Source organism: Egretta garzetta, unplaced genomic scaffold (genome assembly GCF_000687185.1).
Source record: "Egretta garzetta isolate BGI_Z169 unplaced genomic scaffold, ASM68718v1 scaffold30, whole genome shotgun sequence".
NCBI lineage: Eukaryota > Metazoa > Chordata > Aves > Pelecaniformes > Ardeidae > Egretta > Egretta garzetta.
The window spans coordinates 4,871,082-4,878,445 of record NW_009258383.1 but is presented as its reverse complement, the minus strand read 5'-3'; positions in this window follow the sequence as shown (position 1 = coordinate 4,878,445).

The following is a 7,364-nucleotide window of genomic DNA, read 5'->3' as shown; positions in this document are numbered from 1 at the left end:
AGATTCTTATCGTAATAGCTATTAGGAGGCAAATCAATGGCCTTCACTGATGACTTACAAATACCCACTGCAATATCCTCTTCCCTTTGCCGCGGATGTTCTGAGGTTCAGGGTCTGAAAAATTAACTTTGTCTTCCCCGTGGACTCCTGTCTGAAACCTCAACTGTCTCGAGATCAAAGAAGATCCCTTGTCTGTGTTGTCATTTTGAGTGACAGATCAGCAATGTGTAATTCAGTAGATCAACCCCTACTATGAAAATAATAATACCTCTTCCTTAGTTAGATCGGTAAAATCAAAGTGATGGTCTAACACAACTTAATTTCATCCTTCAGAAAGAAGTCATTCTTGAGCTCGCTATAACTTCAGAGATCTTTTTTTGTAACTGTTTCCTAATTAACCATTTCACTGCTCCAGCCTGTTCTTCATTTGCTTTTATCACTACACTGCATTTTCTTTTTTCTTTGCTTCTTTTTCCCCCTTCTTTTGATAGTTGGGAATTCTTTTAATGAAACAATTCAGAAGGAAATCTACATATGGAGGCCATCAGGAAGCAGTGAATATTTGTGGCAGTGGGGCCAGGAAACCCAAATCTTTGTAAAATCTGCCAACAATGTCAGTCAAATTCTCCCTGCACATCTGTGTGTGTCACAGAGTTCTTCCTGGGGTCATAAAAATAGGTTTCTACATGCTGCAAGAGAAACCTGCTTTGTTAAAGCTCAACGCTGGTGGAGATAAGAAGCAGAACTGAGCTTTTGGGCTGGGAGTGGGAGGTGAGTTGACAAGGCATTTGTGAGGGGACCACATTTACATTTACAGGGAGAAAAAGGAGGTGCATAACCTCCCTTTTGACAGTCCAATCACCACTTTTCTTGCCAGATTTGCAGTTACATTTCTCCAAGATCCTCACTTTTACATGTACCTAATTCTGAGTGCATTGGAGGTGTGAACATTTGAATACACACTTGGAAAATTTCCAGCATACATGCCGTATGACATTTGCAATCACAACATCTATGGCAGCTGGGCTTTGTCGCTGGAAGTTGCAGAATGGCCATATGGGATCAACTGGTTTGCTCTGCAGTAGTGACCACTACCACCTGCTTCAAAGAAAGACGCACAAACCCTTGCAATAAGCATGTACAGGATAGCTTGTCCTCAAGGCAGTTTGCCTCTCCTTTTTGCTTGTTAAGGATGGCTTATGCAATGGCACGTAAAGGGTCAGCAATTCTGAAGTTCTTGCTACTTAATTAAAAAATATTTTCATGCTATTACAGTTTTACAGAAAGATATTGTTCATGTAAATATCCAATCCTTGTTTCTTTGAGTTTTTAGTCTTGTTAAATTTCTGGCATCGGGGTAACTTCAGTAAGAGGCTCCTAGTTTCCCAAGCACTTTCAGCCTTTCTGTCTGCCTGGAGATGCAAATTCTTTTTCCAACTCTTGCCTTTGCAGGAAGGTCTGGGAATTGCTTAAGTTAAACCCATCTATTCAGAAAGCTGTCTCTAACCACACCAGTTCCACCACCTAGTTTGTTGTTTCACAAGTGCTCTTGTAAACGAATGGGGGACAAGAAAGAAGCAGCCAGGGTCAGAAGAAAGAGGGATTTAATTTTAAAGAGTATCCTTTGCATCACCTTGCAAGAAGAGAGAGACCTGGAGAAATATTTATGGAACATCAGTCAACGGGTGACTCATTCCTTCCCTGCTTTTTTTTTTTTTTGAATTATTATTTTAATTTTGTATTTACTTCCTTACTTTGGCTAATTTTTCAATTATTCTTGCCAATGGCTTGCGCAGTCCTTGACCCAAAATGTGAAAAGATTATTTCTGTTAAGGTTGAATGGTAGATTCCCTCTCTCTGATTGCTCCTATAGTTACTCTCTCCAGAAGGACCCGACACGTTGAGGTATCTGATGTCTTATTTGAGTTACTGTGGTTTTAGACACGTGGCTTGGCCCTACAGTTAGGACTGTTGGGTGCTAAGTCCAATGCTGAGACAGTTCTTTTTTTGCAGTAATGCACTGTATAGCAAGTAAATAATTTTAAGGCCCTCTAGCATTGCCAGAGCAGTATGGGAAGGTCAGACTCAGAGTATTTGTGAACTTTGGCATGCAGCATTTGTCAGCTTTTCCCTTCAAACTAAAAGGCTTAGCCAAGGCTGAAGCAGAGGCACTTCTGCTGTCTTATATCGCTAGTTCCACTAATTTCACACTGTCCCTTTTCCACTGCAAGCTGTCCACATGAACCCCATCTTTCAGCACCCTTCAAGCTTCCAACTGCCCGCGCCCGCAGTCGCCGGGAGGAGGAGTGGAGGAGTGGCAGATGCAGAGCTGTGGCACTTCCTTGGTCTCTTGGGGAAGTCTCATCGCATTTGATCGATCAAGCCATGTACGTGCGGTATCATGATGACATGTCGTGTCAGCTGGATAATAAAGTGCCACCGCTGAACCCAAGGCACTGCAATAAGATACTCTCCACCATTCCTAACTGCCCTGCCTGACTTTTCAGGTAGAAGCGTGCACGCTTTGGGATGCTGGCCTGCACAACCTCTGAACTGCTGTGTATCTGAAAGCAAGGTGAAACAATAAAACCGAGGGTATTAAGAAACCAGTCCATTGGTTTTCTTTATTGATGGTATTTCCTCCCGATACCTTTCCATGGGCATAATCTGCTCTGACATTTTCAGACTCCTGCACGTAAAATACCAGGATATTCATTTCCATCTGATGAGAAGAAGGGATTTTTTCATGTCACAACATTGGATTTGCTCAATTTGCCCAACTGAATAAATGTCAGGATTTTGTTTATGTTAAAAGTTCAGGATGCTTATTAACTTTTGGGAGAAAACACAAAAGCTCTATTATACACCTTTACTGTATTAAAAAAAAAAAATCTTTGATGTGTTCAGCATGCGACTTTTTGAAGTTTCAAATAGTATACCAGGCGAAGCGTGGAGTGCAGAGCCTTTGGTCCCTGAGTCTATTGACCTATGATCTCAAAAAGCAACTAATAAAGACAAAATTTAGATACTGGAACAGATTTCCTTATAAAATTAGACTTTTTTTTTCCCCCTGTAGTATCACAAGTCAGGGTATGTTTGTAATTGTTTTAGCAGTCTCAGAGTCTCAGCAGCCTCTGCATACTTATACAAATTAAACTACTTTCAAAGAGACCAGCGAGCTATACACTCAGAGAGTTTAAAACCCTTCACATTCATTAAAATGTATTTGAAGAATGATAAATCTTCTCTGCATGTCAGACAGCCATCTTTTCTGTTTTATTTTAAAAGCTACTTTTCAGAGATCTGAGACCAAACAAGCATGCAAGGGCTTCTTTAACTGCACCTTTTTTTTTACTTTTTTCCCGCTCTCTAATAAAAGAGCGTTCATGGATTCATACACAGGACTGGAAAGAAAAGCATGTGAGTAAGAAAGATTAAAGGTATAAAATCCCCAGGCTACATTTAGAAGTAATTTTAAGAAGCTTTATTCAATAAAGAATATGAAAATCAATTCATTCCCCTTTTTGTTTAAATCAAACTATTGCAACTTCCTTTTTCTTTTATTTTTGCACTTATATAATGTTATTACTTGGCATCAGCTTTTATCTGAACCTACTGAAGGTTTGGCAAAACCTAAATACAGTAATGGCATTTTCCGCATTAATTGAGCATATGACATAAAATGCTAAGTTTTAGAAACTATTTCGCATTTAACTAGACAACTAACCAGCTTCATGCAGATAAAGCATTGCAATGAATTGATTCTAATTTCTTGGCGTTAAGTGGGATAGCTAACTGCCTCTACCGTCAGACTCACGGTGCTGTCTGTTTTCATAAACACAGATTATTTAGAAAAGGAAGGAAAATCATCAAGCGTTGTAATTGTCACTGCTCATTGATCTCACTAAGGCAGGAACAATTTACATCAGCAGTCTCAGGTTTGTTTTTTTTTTCAGCTTGCTTACCCATAAAACTATAAAGTGGCATCTCTAGATTGTCCTCAGCGAAGGGCTACATAATTTATGTACTCTTACTATATAGTATTAAGAATGCTACGCTAATTTAGTTGAAAGGAGGCATCAACCACATCTAATATATTTTGTAATTATGGCAAGTGACTTCGCTCATTCTCTGTGTTCAGCCATGCCTCCTCTTCGGGGCAACGGGAACAATGTTGCTCTATGCTCCCTTTGCTATGTGCACCATGGAAGTCAGCATCCTTTTCGATATTGCTGTCCAGGTCCAGATAGTCCTCTCACCTTCCCTTTCATTCACAGCCGCCACTGTGCCCTGTGACAGCCACAGCAAATATCTCATGCTGAGACAACCTAAAGCCACCGCTCCTGATGCCATCTAACTTTCTAACCGTGATTTTCATGCAAAGCAAATGTGCCCTAGATGATCTGGAATTGTGCATTTTCCTGCCTTCCCTGCAGAAAAAAAAAAAAAAAGCCTTTGGATGTAAATCTCTACACCTTTTTGAAAGGCATCTTGCATCTGCTCAGGAAATAGGTAGCTTCTTAACGATTTGCTGATATATTTTAGAGCACCAAAAATCACCATTAGCATATTTCAACACAAAGCAACTTTTCTGGGAGGATATTCAGAGAGGCAAAGCATTATCTGAGGACATTGCCTAATTTCAATTCCTTCTCTCGTGGGTTTTCTGCATGACCTCAGGACATTCTCTTAGGATAAAATTTCCAAGAGGGATTTGGACATTAAGCCTAGATCTAGAAAAGGGCTTATGTGATTAAAATGGAACTTAGGGAGGTTTTAAGTACCTGTGACTGAGACTGCAATCCTGCCAATTCCTGCTCAACTGCAGCTTAACCTCAGAGGCACCTAAGGAACATATGGGCCTGAATTCTTAGTTTTTCTTAAAATGCTTTAGAGGCAGAAGATACTGCAGAAGACATGAAGGCACCCATTCTAAAGCACACAAATGTCCTTTAGCAACATATATGGAAAATAAATGCCTAATGAAAGGCCCAAGGGTTTGACTATAGGCACCTGTTTTCTTCTCATTCTGGGCCTGTAAGTGGTAACATTAGAGACTTTCAATTAACAAGGTTATGATATTCAGATCCTCCCAGGCCTAATTCCCAATTATTTCAGTAGGAGCTGACAGCACATACAATTCTGAGGTTTGTTCTTCGGATGCATAACCTGCTTTTGAAGATGTGACTTACACGTTTTTGGTGACAGTACTTGCAGTACCTTCGGACCTTAGTTATTCAGCTGTGAAAGGGGCTTGAAGGTGCTTCCCTGCTAACCAAGGTGTTAACCTTGATTAACCTCAGGATGCTAGGTAAGTACATTAAAAAGCATGTAGCTCCTAGGCACTAAAGGAAATCTATTCTAGATTAGTTTTGGTTGAATTCTACCCAGTTAAAAGTCATGTTACATGAAAAATAATTTTAAGTGCAGAACAGCCCCAGGAAGTGGTAGGAATTAAAGTTACACAATGATAAGTGCTGGAATTACCATGAAACAGCCACCTTAATATTCTGGTCCTTCTCTGAAATGCTTAAGCAATTTGGACGCGAGTATTGCCTTTTTTTCTTAAGCTATTAAATCAAATTTGTCAAAAAAAGTAGAGCAAACAAGTACCACATATCAAAAAAGATTGGCTCCTTAAGAGTCTTTCAACATCTCACAGAGTAGTATATTTGTTGCGCTAATGTGACAGTTATTTGTGCAAAGTTATGTGCTGGTCACAAGAAATGATGCACGCTGTAGTTTTTAGGAACTTACTATATTCTGCAAAATGTCTCACGCCAACCTGCTGGTCTGCAGAATCTGCACAAAGGATGGGAATTTAAACGTTACTGATGTAAAGAGATACTGACCCCTGGCAAAAACAAGGTCTTAAAACTGGAATATTTCTTTTCAAACTGACACGGGGTTTTGTTTTGTTTTGTTTTCTAGGCAGTTTGTTTATTACATAAGAAACTATTTTCATTATTTTATAGATTATTTCTTCCCTGCTTATATGCGTCTTGTGCAAACTAGTTTAAAATAGCTCTTAACAAGGGATCTTTAGGAACCGTTTTACTTTGGAAATTGTTTCACAGCCTCAGCCATTTCTGCTTGGAACTTACCCCTGTTATTCTTCTCAAAACCACCATTTGTTTAAAATAATCACATTAATTTTTAATCCGTGCAACCATTCCCTTCTGAGGCTTTCCAAGGTAACAGGCGGCGCTTAATCCAGCTCTCTACCCTCCTCCTTTGGCCTCCTCTGCAGTCGCTCACACGCTAGCCATCTTATTCTTTATTTGCTCCCCAGGCTTTCTAGCCCCAGCTGACCACCGGTACCAGAACACTGTGAGATGATCCTGGAGCTCAGCTTCAGGCCAGGCACGTGAGGAAGCGGGGACACTTAACTGTTGCTGTGAGTTGCTGGTGCTACAACCAAGAGAAGCGGGGGTCTTCCTGACCGCGCCGGCGTATGCCTGGGAGGACGCTTCCACCTGAGATTTCTTGCTGTCCTCACGCCAACCTCTTTGCACAATCTCTGCAGAATTCCCGCTCCAAGAGCACCCAGGGCAAAAGAAGAAGCGTCTTGACAGTGTGCAATACTTTGTGGAGAGAGTCATTCAGACTACATCGCTGCTGTGCTAAGCCTTGTTTTATCTTAAATAGTTTTGCCTTCTTTTCACTAGCTTAAGTAGCTCCCGCCTGCATGCTCTCCTCTTTAGCAATAGCTGCTCTCAGCTGGCTGTCCTGGCTCTGTATCTGGGAGACTTTTGGCCTTGCTCTGTATACTGAGTTGGTTGTTTGGTTAGCAGGGTTTTCCATATCTGAGCTCAACTGTGTGGTTTGTTTAGTTCTTGGAGACTGGGGTTGGCCATTTGAATTCCTAGGTCTTGTGTGTCTGAAGCGAACCAGTTTGTTTTACAAAAATATTCTATGGTATGACAGGCTCTTGAATAGTAATCAGTGTTCAGCAGCGATGACAGACAGCAGTATCCACAGGAACTGGGTAATCAATGGAGACTCAAATAATTGACATGTTAATGGTAAAAAAAATTAACTCAGTCTAGGAAAATGAGTGGCAAGGACTCAGGAATGGTACTTTTTCCAAAAAGGTTGTGATGTCAATATCAATAACTGGCCCTTAGAATATTAGCATAAGTGGCAATATTAGCGACGGCTGTGTCCCTCAGGGAAGAAAACAATCTGTCACAAGGAAAGATACTGGTAAATTAGCTACAGTATAATAAAACCGACATATATTTAAAGCCTAAAGGCTTATTTGTATGATTACTACAAAAACTCTTAATGTATCATTGCTAATGACTTAATCAAATGTTTGAATTTCAAGCCCTCTCCATGACAGCAAATTAAGACCTTTTGAA